Genomic DNA, 21374 nt, shown 5'->3' on the forward strand with positions numbered 1-21374 from the left:
ACGGGAGTGAGTGCAGCCTGGCCTTTGGGGGTTGTGCTGGGTTGAGTCTCAGGGACAGAGCCGTGCGCCTGGGGGAATGTCTTTCAAGAGGCGGACCCAGGCTCAGCGAGGACCGAACTTCGAGGTCTCTGCTAAGTGACCCCGGGAGGCGGCAGCCCGCCGCCCTGATGGCGTAGGGAGAGGCGCCCTAGGTTAGGGTGGTGACGCCTTCCGAAGGGCAGAACCGGCCTTGACCTAACCCATCTCCTTGTCCTTGGGCCGGCTTTGTTAGGTGCGTGAGGCCTGCCTCCTGAGGGGAAGCGGAGGTGGCAGGGCCGTGCTGGGCTCCGTGAGGGGGCGTCGGTGGTCGGCCTGACAGGCAGGCTCCCCGTCGCGTGGTCAGAAACACCAGAGAAAAGCAGAAATTTGAGGTGCTTTTTACTCGGCTCCCCAGGAACAATTTTTTAGATATCTAATCAGTATTTCCCATCCTTTTTAATAGGATTAGGCTGTGACTTTTTTTTTCCCCCGTGAGTCCGCCGCCCTACACACCTGAATAAACCTTTTTCCCCTATAGGTTCACGCCCTTTCCATTGAGACCCTCGGGCAAGGTTGTATGTGATGGCATGAATTTCAGAACGAATCCTCTTTGTAGAGTACGGATTATATGGAAGACCTGTATTAAGTGTTGGTGACATCACAGGAGAAGTTTGTAAACTGACTTCATGTCAGCGCGCCTGAATAGGCTGGCTGTGAAGACATGGTTAACACTTGTTAATTTAGTTTCCTTTAGTGTTAATACAGAGTGTTAATTATCTTAAATTCATTAAATAGGGAATTAGGCAATCACACAAAAAAAGTGAATTCAGAATCTTACTTTTAGAAAGGAATTGCTTTATTGCCTAATTTTCTCCGCTTTCCAAATAGTTCATATCTGGGTGAGCTATAGTCTAAGAAAACAGTTCTATATTTGAATTATTCCTTTCTGTTGTTTGCTTTACTTTGATAGGGAAGCATTGACCGCACAGCAAAAGCTGTAATTATTTGGTGGTGGTGGTGGTGGTGGGGTGTTGGGAAGGGAGGTTTGATGAGAACAAGTAAAACCTGTATCCTACTGCTTTTCCGGTGAAGGTGGGTAAATCCCCGCCCACATGACATCCTCCCTTGGTCTCCTCTTACTCAGAACTTCTGATGACATCCAAGGAGTGGGGGAGGAACTAGGGTGGTTGTCACTGTAGTCCTCAAATGTCTGAACTGCAGCCTCTTTAATAATAATTGATTTTGTACTTAATTGTGGTAGGAAAAATTTTTCTCATTCCCTATTTTTGTGAGCAACAAGTCTTTGAGTGGGTAATATGATAGTGAGTTAATGTTCATATTTTTCCTCTTTCGATCTATTCAGCTATGAAATTTTAGTGTGCAAGTTAATATGGTGATGTAGTAGTGTCTCCATTGATACCTCACAGACATGATCCACATGATGCCTGCCTGAGTCAGAGGGTCCAGTTATGATGTGAAGGAGACTGATGAAAGTTCTCTTTGGGAAGGTTGCCATTGTATCTATGTTATTCTGTATCTATATTCAGTTTAAGTAATTAATTATCATCACCGAATGCCCGCTACATATAACATGCTGTGGAGAATTTAAAAATTAAACCGTATCATCTCTAAAGGAATTTTCTGTTTAAATGTGATGAAAGAAACAACATATTCAAAGCACAGTAATTAGAGAATTAATAGATGGTAATTTGGATGGTGTTAGTGATAAGCTCAAAAATTCAAAGAAAGTTCGTGCCCACCCAAGGATGCCAAACAAAGAATTCAAAGAAAGAAGAATAAAGAGGTTTTGTGGAGGTGGAGCAATTTGAACATCTGTTGAAGACTAAGTAGAGTCTAGATAAGTGGAGGTGGTATAGATGGAGAGAGGCCAACTGAAATGGTCTTAATGATCTTTCTAGCTGAATCCATTCATTTTAGAGACCCCATTAATTTGAAAGCAGCCTGCCTAACCTTGGATAACCAGAAGAGGCAAGGTCTGTTTCTATGTGTACAGTATATTGTGTGGATTTAATGACTGAGAAGAAAGTTCCCTTATAAGATGGACAAAAAAAAAAAAAAAGACAAATAGGAAGCAGTCTGATGCAGGCCTGATCTGTCTCTGATTTCTGGTGTACAGTGCAGGTAGGGGGTGTGGGAACATTAAGGTCTCCTCTGGCCTTCACATGCTGGGCCACCTGTCATTCCTGGCTACTGCATATTTAGTGACTGTTCCTCACATCGTTGGTGCTGAAGTCAACAACTCAGATACCTTCAGGGACCAGTGGGTACCTAAATGATTGAAACAGACCAGACACAAGGCGTCTGGGGACTGGAGGTGCTGTACTGTGGTGAACCCAGAGGGCAGGGGTGGGAGTGGCAGGTGTTTAAAAAGCTCAGTGGTTTCTTGGTCCACTTGATTGTTGCCAGGTGCACACGCAAGGGCCCAGTGTTGCCATATCTTCTAATTTTTCAAGGAAAGCTTAAAAAAAACTCAAGACTTTTATGTGAAACACCTGACTTTCATTTGGTATCACATGTCTAAAATTGCTAACAAACGTTCTGTGGACATTATAAAAGTCTCTAGGACAAAGTTAACTGTCATATTTCTAGTTTTCAACATCTGCTCTAGTGATTTCTCATGCAGAAAACCATTGTGTGTTATATCTGACTTGGCAGTTTTCTGAGTTGTGTTTTAATCCTACCTATACAAAAAAGCTAATGTGTATCAGTGTCTTAATATAAGGCAGAGCCTTCTGTTGTGAAAAGAGAACATAGAACCTTCTGGAGTTATAACATAAACTTACATAGGCTAGAAATCTCTGGTTGGAGAATTTCCAGGTGAAACTCTTTCCCCTTGGCATTCATCTGCCTGATGCTCCCAACCCTGCATTGTGTTTGATCTGCACACTTACATTGTGCTCCTTTCAAGACTTTGCTCAGCTCTGCACAAAAGTTTTCTTCTTTCCTTGAAGACAATAGAAATAGGAGCTTGATGATTTTTAAAGAACTTCACTAAATGCTCATAGAAAATAAAAATGAAATACTTATAAGAGGTGCACAAATATTTGTCATATAAATACAGGTCTCAAGCTCAACAATTATAGGTGTGTCAGGTATGAATATATTTTTACTCCATTTAAATGTAAGAAGTGTCACACTAGATTCTTATCATTGTTAGTATTATTGCTAAATCTAGCTCTGGATTCCTCCATCTCACTAAGGAATAGAACAGTGAATTCACATGTCCCAGATTAGATGGGGAAAGCTGATTGGTCTATGGGCATCGCTGCTGGTATAATCCGAGAATCAAGAATTTCTCCCAAGGCTGGATTGGAGGTGGAATCTAATACACATGGAGGGAACCAGCAGACCTGAATTGAAGCTGAGTTTACAAAGCAAGTTCTCTGTTTTTTTCTTAGTGTGTGTATTTATTTGGGGGTAAGCTTAGGGATGGCACTGATGAGGATTAAAAGAAGGGGGGGGGTGCTGAAGCTCTCACTAGCCACAAAGATGATGATGGTCCAAGTCCACATGATTTCCTGGGATGGAGAGCTCATCTTGGATACCAGGTCTAGCCTCCCTATTGGGACACTGGACTGTATCCTTGATGGGATTGGTAGCCTCCACTTTGTCCCATCTTGGGAAGAAGCTATTGCATCTCTGGACATCCATCTCTTTACTCTTCTTGTCTCCAAGTTTCCTTCTTCTGAGAAAGAGTCTGGTTTCTTTATAAAAATGGTGATCCAGGATTGAGGGACCTCAACCACAATTGCCATCCTCCTTCTTGATTCTTGGTGGGGTTGAGCAAAAGGTTCAGTTGGTAGGGCTTTCTCTCATCCTGTCTGACATAACAAAAAGCAGCCCACTCCAGCTTCCTAAGGAGGAGGTACTCAGTCCCTACTAATACTTTCCTGAACTGCTTCCTCTCTCTCCCTTCCTTGCCTTTCTTTACTTCAAGAGCAATCTCTAAGATGAGGCAAAACTACTCAGATTTGATTCTTTTGTATACAAAAGGAACTCTCCTTTTCCGATGGAGGGAAATGTCCCACCTACAGAAATGCACAGTGGCCCAAGTGTGCCTTTCTCACATGTGATAATTGTTTTATGGCTTTTCAGCTTAATGTGAAGTATGCTGAAAGCTGTTGAGTAGACGCTGGCCCCATGGTGGGGAGGGTTGCCTTTCACGCAAGACTCAAATCGTTTGCATCATCCGTTCCACACAACTACCAAATATCCTACATAGCAGGAAGGCAAATAAAATGGTCCATTCAGGTTTGGTGTATTATAGTTATCATATTGACTTTAGTGAGATATATGAAAGCTAACTATATTTTTAGATGTGGCATATACTTGTATAATTTGTGATATATTAGAACCCTTGGTATAACAATGTACACTATATACAGGTGCCTTTTGGAAAAGCTCAGAATACCATTTCAAATCATTGTAAAGATTTACAATTGTTATGTCTGCCTTTATTGCATGTTGTTCTTCTCTATGATTTATTTGATAATAAGTCTTAATTCCCAATAATATCACTTGTTCCCATGGGAACGTGCTACTCATTTTACGATATAGTTTCCAGAATACACTGACAAGAAGTACAGAGTAAATATACCATACATATGAACTCAAAGACTTTTTTAATTTGACTTAGAAAGTTAGAATAGCAGCAATGGGAAGCTACTTTGGACCCTACTTCCTGATAGTGCACACCCAAGGAGACAGAAGGTGATGACTCAAGTATTTGGGTCCCTGTTTCCCGTGTGGGAGATCTGGATCCAGGTCTAGTTCCTGGTTTCTGTCTGCCCACCCCTGGCTGTTGTGGGCATTTGAGGAGTGAACCAGCAGATGGATGATCTCTCTGTTTCTCTGCCTTTCAAATAAAAATGAAAAAATAAATAATTTAAATATTAACTAATATGTACATCACAAGAAAAAAAGTGGCAAAAAAAAAAAAAAAAAAGAATGGAAGCCATGGCTGATTTTATTTTGTTTTATATCAGCCATTTACTCATGTATCATACCTACCATCTTTGATCCTGAAATCTGTATGGCCTACTATTTTGGAAGCTTTGAATATTAATTTGGAGTTCTGGAAAATGAAGAATGGACATGACTCTTATAAGTTAGGATATTTATAGAACTGGAAACAAAGTGGTATAACCTAGTAGAGGATGCAATATAGGAGGATCATGTGTATTAAGTGGTGAGATTACCAGACAGGCACTAATTCAGTGATGTCAGAGTTCTGTGTTGCTAGATCATATTCAGCTCGGCGAGGTAGGATAAGCTACATGAAGAGTCAGCATTGGAATGTCAGGGGTTGTAGCTGTGCTAACGTGAGTATCCAAGCATCCTGTGTACAAAGATCTTTTGGGCTATTATAAAGCGGGGAAAGATGGTAGTCTGGTCTAACTGCCATCCAGGGCACACAAAGGTGATTATGACAGATTGTGAAAGGAGCTCTCAACGTTGGCTTGATACTTTTATCTGTGAGCAATGGAGAGCCCTTGGATGCTTCTGACTAGGAAGGAGCATGATTTCATCCATGTTTTGGGACTATCCAAGTGACAGCAGGATGAGTCATGTGTTAGAACTGGGGGGTACTGGAAAAGGGTGCTGAGTAAGGAAGCACAAAGTAATGAGGCTCTGTGATTGGGTATTGAAGGAGACTGAAGAAGAGGAGGGATGGAAATGCTTTATTAAGGTAGAACTGGCTGATTTGGTAGCATTATTTAGATGTGAGAGGGGAAAAAGCATGAGAAATGAAGAATAACTACTAGTTTTAAGTTTGGCTTAAAAGAAGATAGTATGATATGGAAAGAAATCAAGAGAAAGATCTGGTTTATATCAGAGGTGTTCCAAAATGTGGGTCTTGGGATTCAGTTGACCCCATTGAATAGTGGCAGGGGTTGTGGAATTGGCCACATTTTCTGAGGGAGGTTATAAGGAAAGAGGGGGGAAAAGGAAAGAACTGGGGTGCCTCCCCCAAGTCCCATGCCTATGTCTTTTCTTTTTAGAAAGATGGCCACTTGGGGCCAGCATTGTGGTGCAGCCACTTAAGCCACTACTTTAGATGCTGGCATCCCATATCAGAGTGCCAGTTCGAGTTCTAGATGCTCTACTTGGGATCCAGCTCCCTGCTGATGCTCTTGGGAAAGCAGTGGAAGATAGTCCAAGCGCTTGGGTCCTATGTGGGAGACCAGAATGGAGTCCTTGGCTTCTGGCTTCAGCCTGGCCCAGACTTCACTGTTGCAGACATTTGGAAAGTGAGCCAGTGAATGGAAGATCACTCTTTTTCCATCTTTCCTTCTCATTCTGTTGCTGTGCTTTTCAAGTAAATAAATAAATAAATATAAAAAAGAATATGATGACTCATACTGACATGGATATCTTATGCCTGAGGTCTGTGTGTGTCTGTGTCCCTGTGTGTGTGGGTGTTTATGATTTTCGCAGTAGTGACATCACTCTCAGTTGCATTTAGATTCCTTCCTTCCTTCCTTCCTTCCTTCCTTCCTTCCTTCCTTCCTTCCTTCCTTCCTTCCTTCCTTCCTTCTTTCTTTCTTTCTTTCTTTCTTTCTTTCTTTCTTTCTTTCTTTCTTTCTTTCTTTTTCAGTGGGAGAAAAGGGGGTGGAATTAATAGCTGCTCCTTAGGCACTGGACTTAATCAGTGCACACCCATGGAGATGTGTTGACCTTGCATACCTCATCCATTGGGTATGTTGTGGCAGAAGGTAGGTGGCCCTTCACCATCCTAGGCAGTAATTGGGGAGCCTGAAGGTACTTTGCTCTGGAAAGTACAGGGAACAAAAGAGATTGCATGGGAGAGAGTAGGCAGAGAGAGAGAGAGAGTAATAATCAGAGGGGGTTCTATATCATTAGGAGTTTGAAATAGGGTACTACCAGTGGCAGGAATGAACAGCATGGGGCCTAAATGATCATTTGCAAAATGTATCAAGTTAAAGGTCATTGCTATTGGGAGTAGCCACACACTTACTGAACGAAGTTTGCTGGGTGTATGTACACTGAATATTTTCAGTCCTAAAAAAGATCAAAATTTTAGTTCAATCCTGGGAAAAATGTATTAGAGAACCTGGAATGAAAGAAATACACTTACCTCCAATGGCTAGTATTGTTACGTGATACTAAAAGCAATAATGATACCTTCAAATTGTTATAGCAAATTAATTTTAATGACAATTTATCAGAAATGTATTTGATAATCTGTAATCTAGTCCTAAGAGCAGAGCTATTAACTGAAAATGAGAATGGCTGTCTATTTCTGTTTCCATCCCCCTAATTCTTGTCTTGAATAAGGCAGTTCTTGTATGCTTAAAAGGTACTGAGTTATTTAAAAGCTCCTTGTATTTGAATTGTGACAGTATTCTTCACTAGTTCTCAATTGGGCCAATGTAAAAAAATATAAAGAGCATTAGGTATGATTTGATTTATCTGAGCTAACAGCGATATCCACATTTCTTAAAACCAGTAACAGTACAGAATGCTGATGATCTGTGATGGCTCTGACTTGGTGAAAATGCCGGGGCTGGAGTCAGCAGATTGTATTAAACGTCCATCGTGTAGAAAGCCAAGCATCATGATTTAGCTTTGTCATATGTTGAGAGCTGTGATACTTTACCCAGAGGACAAAGTCTATCTTAAATAGACTGACTCCATAAGTATCTCTGCCTCATTTTTAGGTTCCTAAATATATATTTTAAATATTTCTATATTGTGGTTTTATTTGTTTTTAAAGAATTTAAGCAGGAAATTTATTTTTGTGGGCAAAACGCAAAGAGAAAGAAGTCCACAAGAAGACACAGAGGAAGAAACAGGGTTTGTGTTTCTTCCTCAAGCTTCCCCAGTCTCCAGGATATCTTGTGGTTTCAAAACTGACCTACTTTTTACACACTCACTGTAAGCTTGTAGGTTTGAATGGATCAATTGGATATTATTTTTGAATATTTGCCAAAACAGAAGCATGACAGAACTTTTCTTTAACAGTACAAAATTTGAACACATTTTTAGGTTTTCAATGACAATTATCCCAGAAAGTTTATTGTATTTAAGGGTTAACTCAGAATAAATACTTTTTAAAAAGATTTATTTCTTTATTTGAAAGTCAGAGTTACAGAGAGATAGGAAGAGACAGAGAGCGAGACCGAGAGTGAGAGACTCCATCCACTGGTTCACTCTCCAAACAGCAGCAGTGGCTGGGGCTAGTCCAGGATGAAGTCAGGAGCCAGGAGCTTCTTCTGGGTCTCCCACTTGGGTGCAGGGGCCTAAGCACTTGGGGCATCTTCCACTGCTTTCCCAGTCCATTAGCAGGGAGCTAGATTGGAAGTGGAGCAGCCAGGAATTGAATTGGTGCCTATATGGGATGCTAGTATCACAGGCAGTGGCTTTACCCACTATGCCTTAATGCCAGCCCCATTTTTTTTTTTTTTTTTTTTTGGACAGGCAGAGTGGACAGTGAGAGAGAGAGAGACAGAGAGAAAGGTCTTCCTTTTCCATTGGTTCACCCCACAATGGCCGCTGCTGCCAGCGGACTGCGCTGATCCGAGGCCAGGAGCCAGGTGCCTCCTCCTGGTCTCCCATGCGGGTGCAGGGCCCAAGGACTTGGGCCATCTTCCACTGCACTCCCGGGCCACAGCAGAGAGCTGGACAGGAAGAGGAGCAACCAGGACAGAATCCGGTGCCCCAACCAGGACTAGAACCTGGGGTGCCGGCGCCGCAGGTGGAGGATTAGCCTATTGAGCTGCGGCGCCGGCCTAGCCCCATATTTTTTTTAAAGTTTAGTTTTAATTTATATGCAATAAAATTTGCTCTCTCTCTCTTTTTTTTTTTTTTTTTGGTATATAGTTTTATACATTGGACAAACACAACAGTTCTCTCATGCTCCAAAAATTTCTTGAAAATACTCTGGCATGCAATGCCAGCATCCTTCCTGGGCACCAGTTCCATCTCAGCTGCTCCACTTCTCATGTGCTAATGGCTTGAGAAAATCAGTGAAAATGGCCCAAGTGCCTGGGCTCCTGCACCCATGTGATGAAGTTCCTGGCTCCTGGCTTTGGATTGGCCCACTCCTGGCCATTGTGGCCATTTGGGGAGTGAACCAGCAGACAGAAGATCTCTCTGTCTTTCCCTCTCTCTCTGTAACTCTGCCTTTTAGATAAATAAATAAAATCTTTGCAAAAAAATACACTGTCCCTTTGTAGTCAGAACCTCCTCCATGTACCCCTAATCTGTTCTTTATTACTATAGTTTTGTCTTATAGAGTCATAAAAATTAAATCACATGGTGTGCCTTTTGAGTCTGGCTTATTTCAACATGCTGCATTTGAGATTCGGCCACCCTGGTACATGTACCTGTAGCTTTGTGTGGATTAATCATGTCCTAGTTTTGGATGCTTCCTAGTTTATTAATCAGTTGAAAGGCATTTACATTGTGTTCAATTTTTGATGATTATGAATAAAGCCACGCAAAAGCATTCACAAATGCCTTCTATAATGAACATAAGTGTTATTTCCCTGGGCAAGGATTTCAGAATGGGATCACCAAGTATAGTATGTATATATTTAACTTTAGTGTAAATTACCAAACTGTTTTCAGAAATGGATGTACCATTTTGCATTGGGAGTTCAAGTGTCTCTGCATTGGCTATTTCTTGGTATTGTTAGTTTTATTGTTCATTTTTTTCATATTAGTTATTCTAGAAAGTGTATAAGCAAAACAATGAGGTTTGCTGTAACAGATTCCATTTTATCCACCTTAAAAATATAGCCAGGGTGGGTGTTTCTTGGGATGCCCACTTCCCATATCAGAGGTCCTGTTTCAGGTTCAAGATCCACTTCCAATTCCAGCTTCCTGCTAATATGCATGCTGAGAGGCAGCAGGTGATGGCTCAAGAACCTGGGTCTCTGCTACCCGTGCAGGAGGCCCGAGTTGAGTTCCTGGCCCTTGGCTTTAGCCTGGCCCAGGCCCAGCTGTAGCAGGCATTTGGGGAGCGAACGTTTGGATGGGAAATTTCTCTCTCTCTCTTATTCTCTCTCTCTCTTTCTCTCTCTCTCTCCCTCCCTCCCTCCCTCCCTCCCTCTCCCTCTCCTCTCTCCTTTTCAAACCAAACAAATGAGCGAGTCATTCTGGCCAGGTGTTTTGATGTAGAGGTTGACTGCCATTTGGGATACTCACATCCTGTATCAGAGCCATGGGTTTCAAACCCCATCTCTGCTTCTCGTTGAGCTTCCTGCTAATGCATACCTTGAGAGACAGTGGCTAATGGCTCAAGCACTTGAATTCCTGTTACCCACGTGGGAGAGCCAGATGGAGTTCTGTACTCCTGGCTTTGGGCTGGCCTAACCCTGGCTGTTGTGGGCATTTATGGAATAAACCATCAGATGGAAGACCTTTCTGACCCTGTCTCTGCATTTCAAACAAAAGAAAAGAAATAAATAAAACTACTGGCTTTTAAAAAAATTTTATTATACAAAATTAGTCATTCTAAAAGCTGTGTAGTGTTAAACTGAAGTATGTTTGGACTAAATCCCTCTCCACATTTAGATGATAAAGTTTGGCCCAGAGCAGCTATTGTACACGGTGAACTGTTGAACCATACCCTAGCTTGATGTGTAAACCAATTGTAACCTAAGAGTATGCCTTGTAATCAAGCAACTGATTCGTAGCCATCATAGCAGTTGAGCTTCAGCCAGTCACAGACTGCCATCTGGTCAGATGGAGTCTATAAGGCAAATGTCAGCTCTAACTGATCAGGTTTTTTTTCTGTAAGTCACTTCCTTTTCTGTGGCTATAAATATCATGTGTACATCTGGTTGGTGGAACATTCTGAACTATCTTTAGTCTGGAATACTGTCCAGTTCTAGAACCTTCTTTTCCCGCTCAATTAAAACTTTGTTAAATGTAACTCGTCTCATTTTTCTTTCTAATAGTGATAGTGATATCATTGCAGTTTTAATTTGCATTTCTCTAATGATTAATGCTATAAAGCATATTTTCTGTTTATTTGAGAGGCATACACGTACACACACGTGGCACTACAATTCACTGGGTCACTCCCAATGACCAGAACCTAGGCTAAAGCCAGGATAGGAACTCAATCTTTTTCACATGGGTGGCCGGAACCCAATTCCTTGATCCCTCATCATTGCCTATTAGGTTCCACATTAGCAGGAAGTTGAGTCAAGAGCTGAAGCTGGGTATTAAATCTGGGACTCTGATGTGGGATGCAGGCATTTTAACCACTAGGCTATAAATGCATGCCCCTATGGAACATATTTACTATGCTTGTTTGCTATCTGTATAACTTCTTTGCTTATGTCTCTCTTCAGGTCATTTGTCCTTTTTTAAAAAAAATGAACTTTTTTGTAATTATTAATGCTTGATAATTCCTTATCTAGTCTGGATATAAGTTTTTTGTTGGAAATGTGTGATTTGCAAACATTTTTTGCCCAGTATGCATCTTGCTTTTTCATTCTCTTAGTGTCTTTTGCAGAGCAAAAATATTTTAAAAAAAGGTTTTCAATTTTGACAAGTCCAATTTATCAATGTTTTGCCCAGTATGGCTAATGTTTTTGGTGGTATAGCAAATCACTTTTGCTTCGCTCAAGATCAGAAAGATTTTCCCATGTTTTCCTGTAAGTGTTTTACAATTTTATGTTAACATTTAAATCTATGGTTCCTTCTGAGTCAATTTTTGTATACGATATAAAGTGTGGGCCTAGGTTCACTTTGTAGTATTTGGATTTGCACCATTTGACAATCAGTTCTCCACTGAATTGCCTTTGCACCTATGTCAAAAATAAATTGTAGTTTTCTTGTGGGCCTATTTCTGGACTCTGTTTATTGATCTGACCATCTACCCTTTTGCCAGTAGCACACTATCATGATTATCATAGCTCTATAGTAGAATTAGCTTATGAATATCTCTGCTAGACAGAAAGATGTTCTCTCAAACACTGATTTCTTTTTCAATCTTCTTATCTGAACAAATGGATTGTTGCTTAACAATTTTAATGTGTTCAGTTTTCCTTCAGCTTATATATTGGTTGTAACTTCAAAATAGGTTATAGTTATGCCTCTTAGATCTGTTCCCTGGATAGAAAAAGACCCGTTGCACTATGACATTTAACTTGCGCTTTCCTAGTATTAAAGTCAAAATGCAAACATTTACAGAAGAGCCATCTACTGAGCTACTTTGAGGGGCTTTTCCTGGAAGCCACCCTGTCTTCCAGACCCCACTGCTCTGCCTGTGCTGCCTGGACAGTGGTGACAGCTTGCCACCCACTGATCACCAGTTTCCTGCCTGGTACCCTGGCAGTTGGTAGGAACCAGCTGTTATGATTCATCCCATTTCAGATTTCTGCTTTTTGAGCAGTGACGCTAATCGAGCCAGGCTGAATGGTGTGTGATTGGGAGAATTTTCTTGGTGAAAGCAGTTTGATTTCTAGTGCTTCAGCAATCGAGTTGCTTATTTTTTAAACAGGTATGCTCCACTTTTCCCGTCTCTGTGTGAGCTCAGTGGATGGATAAATGTTGTTTTCATCAAGTGTTTGTACCCGCTGTTATTTCTTCCTGAAAAACAAACAAGCATGGCAACTTCTGCTAAAAAAAAAAAAAAAGACTCTTGCATTTCCAATTTTAATAGTTTTGCAAGCTTTCTGGTTTCTGATATTCTCCTAAAGGCAAAAAGTTCCCTGTTCAACGTATGACTAGCTTACCTTTGGATTTGGTGAAAGAATTCTTGAGGGCATGGCTTTACTCTTGGGCTGTGGACACCAATTCCATCCTGTCTTGTTTGGCTTTTTTTTTGTCATTTTCTTAGCTCTTACAGCCTTGCGAATATTATTTAAAAACAGAATGATTGTTAGGGGTTGAAAGAGTTTACTACTTCAACCCCTAAAAATCTGTTGTAGTTAACACTGAAAAGAATGATCTGAAGAATAGCACATTTTAAAATATTGATGAGGGAAAAGTGTCCTTGCTTTTGAGTCACCCTAAGTTAACATTGCCCTTCCCTTAGTGAAAGAGAGAGAGCATTGTCAATGAATTAGATTGACTGTGATTAACTTTGGGGCCCACCAGTTATGGTATTGGTAGTGTGCATGGGTGGAAAGGGAACCTGTTTCTAGCAACCTTGTGCAGGATGGGCCAGATTTCTCCAGTGATGCCATCTACTAAGCTATCCTCTGCATGTATGTATGTGGAAAATCTTTACTACCTAGAAAATCACACTCCCAAATATGAGAAAGTCAAACTGTGTCAGGAATGTTTCCAATACTAAGAACTGCTGATTCCCTATAGACAGTAAAAGTCTTAGAAGGTCAACATTTTATAACATTTGATAGTAACAAGTGATTTTCAGCACTGGATTGATGATACCCTAGGGCAGAAAGTCTCCAACTTAAAAGTACATAAGAATCACCCAGGGAGCTTGTTAAACTGTGGGTCCCTGGGCCCCAGCCCTGGGAGATTTTGATTTAGCAGATCTGAGGATTGGTCAAGAATCTGCATTCTTAGCAACAACCTCACTGTTTGGCACCCTGAATCATTTCACAAAAGGCTGCAAGATTCGCTTAAAACTGTTGCCCTTCAGTTGAATTTTAAAAGTACGCTTTCACTTAGCACAGGTGTTATGAAACTTAAATGATGATTGAGCCTCAGAGTTCCAAAGAGATTAGCAATAACTAGTTTAGAATCCCTAGGTGTAAACTAAGGTATAGCATGCAATGAGCAGCATACATAGTCTTAAGTTCGATTTCTTTCAATTAGAACTTATTAGTTACACAATTTCCATTTCCAGGTCATCTGAGCATCCACAGATGGTATTAGATAAAGGAGGTAGAGGAGGCAGAGATACCTGGGGAATTTCACAAGGTTCCTTTATAATCATTTATTGCCTACTGTGCCCTTAATGATGTTACTCAGAATCCTATTAAGGTGGCTGTGAATATAGTAATTGGTCCTCTGATAATAGCCAGGGGGGTGTCAAATCCTGTGGCTCCACCCCATTCTGGTCATGTTGGAGACAAGATAGAAACTGTTGTTTGCAGTCTTCAAGGGCACTTTCCTTTCTGGGGATAAGGTGCACTGTGCTCAAAAGGATATTTCTCAAACACAGCAGAGGTACCTAGAGAGTCCTCCTCCTCTAATTCTGGCGGGAACTTACGACTTATTTTTAAAAGTAATTGGAAAATCCCCTCCAACCCAAGTAATCAAAATCCACATTCTCTACCGCCTATTCTGTAAACGTAGTTTTCGTTGCTCCCATCAACAGCTTAAATATATTTTGGGCGGCCTTTCCCCCTACCTTTGTTGATACTTAGGTAACATGGAACATTCTAGTATCTGGACTCAAGGCAACTGCCTAATAAATACGATGTAAGTTGGTTCTTTCTTTGTGTAGCAAAGGGAATCAGATTTGCTGAGCTGGTGTTGATATTCAGACAGAGCTGAATTAGAATCCCAAGCCACAGGCTATTTTCTCCTTGTTGGACTGAATCCTTGTGCTGTGGTTTCTGGTTTCTGAAACTTTTCTCACTATTCATGGCAAAACTTTGACAAAGCAAAGAGATTCATGGAGTCTTTTAGGTATGGAAGGTACATTAAAGAACACACAGTCCAAATTCTTATCTGGTTTTTGTATTTCTTCTATTTTAACCCACCTACTAAATTGTCAGCTTCTCAGAGGGAGGTTCTACTCCAGAAAGTTCATTGAAAAACGGGATCACCATATAAGTTTGGTGTCATTAAAAACCTTTTTTAAGTACACTTTTTCCATAATAAACATTTCCATGAACTTTTTAAAGATCCTTCATATCTAACTCATATATGTTTTTTTATCATCATGAGATTGTACTGATAACCGAATTCAGATTCTTGAAGAGGAAGGCTTTGTTTTGCAAAACTAGGCTGAATAAATACTTGTGAATTTGATCCTGCGGTTGGCAGATATCTTTTCTTAATCTGTTTTCCAGTTGCATTGTTCTGGCTGCCACATTTCCTAAGTTCACATCTCTGCCTTATCACTTTGTAGTGTGTGACCCTGGGCAAGCTATTTAAACTCTTCCTCCCTTAATATTTTTCCCCCTAAAAAATGGCACTCAGTGATAACAGCATAGTGATGATAACTGTTTTATTTGAGGATATTATTGAACATAATGAATATTTATGTGTCTAGAATAAGTTGATACCACTAATAACAGCTGCTATAGTGTGAATACTATCTTAGTGTATTCATGCAGCTGTAACAGGATACCAGAGACTGGCTAATTGATAGACAACTGAAGTTTATTTCTCACAATTCTAAAGATGGGGAAATTCAAGGTCATGCAGATTCAGCATCCAGTGACAATCTGTTTTATAGATGGCATTTTCTCTGGGTGTATTTATGCAGTAGAAAAAAATGAAACAGCAAATGGGAATTTTTTTTTTCTTAAGATGGATTTTCTTATTTGAAAGGCAGCATTGGGGCCAGTGCTGTGGCATAGCAGGTAATGCCACTGCCTGTAGTGCCAGCATCCCATATGGGGGTGCTGGTTTGAGTCCTGGCTGCTCCACTTCCAGTCCAGCTCTCTGCTGTGGCCTGGGAAAGCAGTAGAAGATGGCCCACGTCCTTGGGCCCCTGCACCCATATGGGAGGGCCCAGGGGAAGCTCCTGGCTCCTGGCTTCAATCAGCACAGCTCTGGCCATTGCAGCCATCTGGGGGAGTGAACCAGTGGATGGAAGACCTCTGTTCGGCCCAAGCCAGGAGCCAAGAACCAGGAGTCTTATTTGTGTCTTCTACGTGGGTGTAGGGACCCAAGCACTTGGGTCATCCTCTACTGCTTTCTCAGGCACATTAGCAAGGAGTTGGATCAGAAGTGGAGCAGCCAAGTCTCAATCTGGTGGCCATATGGGATGCTGGCATTGCAGGTGGTGGCTTTACCTGCTGTGCCACAATGCCAGTCTCGGTCACAGAGCTTTGATCCAGAGCCAGATATGTCTACTCCACTTCCTTTGCTCCTTCCACAAAGCCCTCTTGTCATCTGTGACTAGACTGTGGAAAACAGGACAGGTTATGCTCCACTTGAAAGGAGCTGCTACCAAGCCAGGAACATGGCTTGCCAGGTTTTCCCATTTTTCAAGAAAATGTGGGATCCGGGATTTTTGTGTCTAAATATGTATATTTATATACTGTATATTCTTAAATGTTTTTAAAAACAGAAATATATATAATATATATTGTATATGCAATAAATTACATAAATATTAACATATTTAGATATGATAATAATAAAAACAACTTGAAGTATTAGATGCATCAAAGGAGACATTGGAGACACCCCCAGTGTGCATCCTCGGCCAGAGTTTGGATTCAGGCTGGGAGGAAGCTTTGTTTTAGCTGAGTACTCATTTCTGATCACTGCCAGCCATGCTATGCTGTCTTGATTTTAATCATAACAGGCTGTCTTACATGATTTCTGTCTTCTCCCTAAAATCAGCCCACAGTTCCTGCATTTGTTCATCTCTTGCTGTATTTCACGCTGTAGAATCCCACAGTGACAAGAATTGGATGGCAAGCTGTAGGCACTGGGCAGATGGTTTGAAGGACTGTGATAGTGGAAGGCTTAACCCAGGCTAGATGGAGCCTGTGTGTGAGTCTGGAGCTGCCACTTCTTTCATTGTCTGACTAGGTTAGGACAATTTGCCTCCCTAAACCTCAATTTCTCACAAGAAAAGTGGCAGTGATAATAGTACCGATGACACGAGGCTAAGTGTTAAACGACAGAACATACGTAAAAGCATTCAGAACTGTGACTAGCACGTAAAATAGATCCCGTCCCAAAGTCCTGACCAGAGATTCAGACTGGGTTGCTCTGGGATGGGACTCAGGCATTGCAAATTGAGAACACTCTCTGGTGACTCCACAGTGCAGGTAGGAATGAGAGCCATTGGATTAGGTGATTCTCAGGATCAGGTCTGAGTAGCAGTGCCACAGGCTTAAATAATTATGCTTCCTGTCCTTTCATTTTGTAGTCTAAGTTCTCTCTAGAAAATACTATAGGAAAACAGGGCCATGGGTTTGGTCTAATGATTAAGAAGTTGGGTTGGGACTCATACAACCCATTTCAAGGAGTGCCCGGGTTCAAGTACTAACTCTGCTTCCAATTCCAGCTTCCTGCTAATGCACACCCTGAGAGGCAACAGTTGATGACTCAAGTAGTTGGGTCCCTGCTACCCAACAGGAGACCTAGTTTGAGTTCCCAGCTGCTGGCTTTGACCCAGCTGTGGCCAGGCTGAACTCTTGCTCTTGTGGACATTTGGAGGAGTGAACCAGCAGCTGGGAGTGCCCTGCCCTCCATTTTGCTCTCTCTCTCATTGCCTTGTCTCTTGAATACATACATTAATAAATAAAAATTTAGGAAAAGAAACTATCATAAACCATGTCATTTGAAAACTGTTGAAGTATGATACAATAATGGTTATTATTATTTAGTAAGTACATACTGGATCTACTTTATTATGGTAACTTTCCCATGACTTTAAGTCAAGTGATTTCTCAATCGAAATTATAACAAGGAGTTTTTTAGGTTGCTTGGACTCACTGTCCTTCAACATATTAGGGAATTCGCTATCTTACAACATGTATTAAAACAACAGCTTCATGATTCAGTTTAAGCCATGGTATTTATATGTTCATGGAAAACAGAAGAATCAATTAATTGGGTATATAGAGTCTGATGAGTTGTAATGAATGGGGTTATCAGGCAGTGATTTAATTGTTCAATTGAGTGAATTAACACTCCTTAAATATGGCAAATTCACATTCAACTTCAACGTTCTTTTCAGTTAACTGGTAGCAACATCCAAAAGATCAAAGTACATTTTTGAAAAGAGTCCAAATAGCTCACTTTAAAGAATAATGGGTATCAGAGGCATTAGGACCTTATCATGCAATGTTGCTAATGTTCCCTATAATATTCACAGCAACCTGAGAAAATACAGAGAAACTGAAAACAGACACTAAAATCATCTGCAAGTCCATATCCTAAAACAACCATTATAGGAGTTTATATCCCAGTTCCTCCCAGTCACAAATATGAGATTAAATTCAGGTAATAATCCATACAGAAATTTATATTTGTCCTATTAAACAAACTCACTTAGTGCATCTTGCAAGATAAAATAACATCCAAGCTTTTGCATTCTCTTTATTTATAGATGACATGTGCTAAGTAATAAGGTTATCAATTCAAGAGAAAGTAAAAGGAAGACTCATACTGACCAGGGTGGAGAAACAAGGTTATGAAGAATAAATAATGTTTGTTATTTCCAAATATAACTTTTATTAATCCATAAATTAATCACAGGGAAGAGTTGTAAATGGCAAGGACTTAAAATTATTTATGGAAAAAGCTCAAGGTCTGAAAAATGCTTCAGAGAGAATTAATTAATGTTTACCAATAATCTTTTGGGAGTGGGTTAAGGAATACTTTAATTGTATGAATGAATTCAGGAAGTGCTAACCATACATGAAGTGCTAAACACATAAGAACATGGGCATAGTCCCTCCTGTGGTTTGAATGTTGTTGTCCCCCAGAGTTCATGTGTTGGAAACTTCAGTCCCACTGTAACGGTGTTGAAAGGTGGGACCTTTGAGAGATGAGTAGGTCCTGAGAGCACCACCCTTATGAATGGATTCATGTTACTGTTTGGTCTAAAAGTGAGCTCAGCATTGCTGTTCTCTGTTGCCATGTGATGCCTTCGGCCAGTCATGACAAAGCACCAGATGTGGCCCCAGACGTGGACTTCCTAGACTCTAAAAATGTGAGCCAAATCAACATAAATCCTTTTTCTTAAAAAATTTATTTATTATAAAAACAGAGCACAGAGAGAGAGGGAGAGACAGAGAAGGATCTTCTGTCTATCCCCTGGTTAAATTCCCAAATGGCTGCAATGACTGGGGCAGAAACCAGGAGCCAAAATTCCAGGTCTCCTTTTTTGGGTGACAGGGATCAAGTACTTGGATCATCTTCCACTGCTTTCCTGGGTGCATTAGCAGGGAGCTGGAAAAGAAGTACAGTGGCCAGGACTTGAACCAGTGCTCCAATATGGGATGCCAAGGTTGAAGGCAGTTCCTTAACTTACTGTGCCATAACACCGGCCTCCAAGTCATTATAAATTCTGTTCATTATAAATTACTTAATCTCAAGTATTCTGTTATAGCAGAACAAAACAGACTAAGCCAATCCACTAAAATTTTTAATCCTTGTCTCTCTTTTCTAAGACTTATTTTAAGTCCCATGTCTTTTTATATCTTTTGCAACGTAGGAATTTTAGTTTTTTTAAGTGGACGAAGAGTAACTACTGGTTATAGCCTTTGTAGATATATGTAAAAAATATGGAAGTGCCTCTGTGTTCTAGAAGCCATAAATGCAAAGAATTGGGAAATCTGTGCTTATAGTTCTTGATGCTGGCTTACATTTTCCATGGTATAAAGTTTCCTTTAAAGTGAGGGACAAACAAGCCTTACATTGCTGAAGGATTCTTTATCAGGAAGGCTACTGTTGGACCTTACAGAGGTCAATGCTGGACCCACGCATCTGCCAAGCACAGTCTGGAAGTTCGTCTTTTGGCTGTCATTGACCTCTGCAGCACTGACTATATGAATTGTGGGGTCCAGTGCAAAGTACAGACATGTAGCCTCTTGTTTAAAAAGCAAAAACATTAAAATACGAAGCTCTTTATGTTATTCCAGAATTTTCCCCAACCTGTTGTCTTTTTTTGATGTTTAATAAATCACAATATTTTATTGGTATCTTCTGAATTGGAAATTTTCTTATAATGTCATCTTAAAAACAAATACTTAAATACTTAAAATGTAAGTATTAAAATTTTAAGTGTGAGTTTAAATACTTAAAAGCACTTAAATAAAAGGTTGATATTTATGCTGAATTTTACAACAATAACTCAAAAATAATTGGCTGCTTATGCACCCAGTTAACCAAAACTAGGAATACCTATAAAGAGATTTGGTTTACCTCATTATACCTTGGCATAAAGCCATTTAACCTGTTGCATTATATTTACTAGAAAGCAATCAGATTTTACATAGAGAAGTAATCTTGAAAATTCCAACCCAACATGACATTAGTATCAGCTCTTAATAAGGCATTTATTATTATTATTATTATTATTATTTTGACAGGCAGAGTTAGACAGTGAGAGAGAGACACACAGAGAAAGGTCTTCCTTCCGTTGATTCACTCCCCAAATGACTGCTATGGCTGGTGCGCTGTGCCAATCTGAAACAGGAGCCAGGTGCTTCCTCCTGGTCTCCCATGCAGGTGCAGGGCCCAAGCACTTGGGCCATCTTCCACTGCCAATAGGCATTTATTATTAATAATTTAAATCTCAGATTTATTTTGGCGTTCACATTATCTCTTTGATTTTTTTAAAAAATTATTTTATTTATTTGAAAGACTGAGTTACAAAGAGGCAGAGAGGCAGAGAGGCAGAGAGAGAGAGAGAGAGAGAGAGAGAGAGAGAGGTCTTCTATCCGCTGGTTCACTCCCCAGATGGCTGCAACGGCTGGAGCTGTGCTGATTGAAGGCAGGAGCCAGGAGTTTCTTCTGGGTCTCCCATGTGTGTGCAGGGCCCAAGGACTAGGGCCATCTTGTACTGCTTTCTCAGGCCATAACAGAGAGCTGGATCGGAAGAGGAGCAGCCTGGACTAGAACCAGTGCCCATATGGAATGATGATGCTTCAGGCCAGGGCTTTAACCCGCTGCGCCACAGCGCTGTCCCCTGATTAAAAAAAAAATGAGGCATCCACTTAATCACAATTGCTTTTTCAAATCTCAAGAGGAGGTCTCACTTTCCCTTTCTTTTCAGATGCTTCATTTAGGCAGAATTCGTGTTTTCTGACTCATCTTTTGTCCAGTGCTCAGAACTAAGTTGAGTTTGTTTTCTTAACAGTTTTTAAAACTATTTCAAAAAACTTTATGTTAACAAAAACATCACATTATTTCCCTATAAAGTACTCCACTGTTCACTATGATTAGCTAAAGTTATCTGTTACAACTTCTGTGGCATAGTTATAAGACATCCAATGTCTTCTACCTTACTCGCATCTGGCCAGATGCTTCATAATTTAGTCTTATGATCATACTTCAGTTATTAAGCAATGAAATTTCCAGATACCCACGGAATTACTTTTGCTTTTCAACCTGTCATATTATTTGCCATTCATGTTGTACATCATTGGGCATGCAGATATCTGGTAGCAAAAGAGCAGATTCTAGAACCCACCAGTGGCTGGCTTCCCCTCCTGCCATTCACCGGACCCACCTCTGCC

At 40.6% G+C, this 21374-nt stretch overlaps 1 protein-coding gene across 4 annotated transcripts in view; it reads left to right on the forward strand.

Annotated features, from left to right (window-relative positions):
* LOC149122250 (uncharacterized) overlaps nt 1-21374 on the forward strand; it is a 402594-nt gene that overhangs the window by 17077 nt on the left and 364143 nt on the right. The gene's annotated exons all lie outside the window — the stretch shown is intronic.

The sequence above is a fragment of the Oryctolagus cuniculus genome, chromosome 14 (genome assembly GCF_051225735.1).
Source record: "Oryctolagus cuniculus isolate XC-2025 breed Fujian yellow rabbit chromosome 14, ASM5122573v1, whole genome shotgun sequence".
NCBI lineage: Eukaryota > Metazoa > Chordata > Mammalia > Lagomorpha > Leporidae > Oryctolagus > Oryctolagus cuniculus.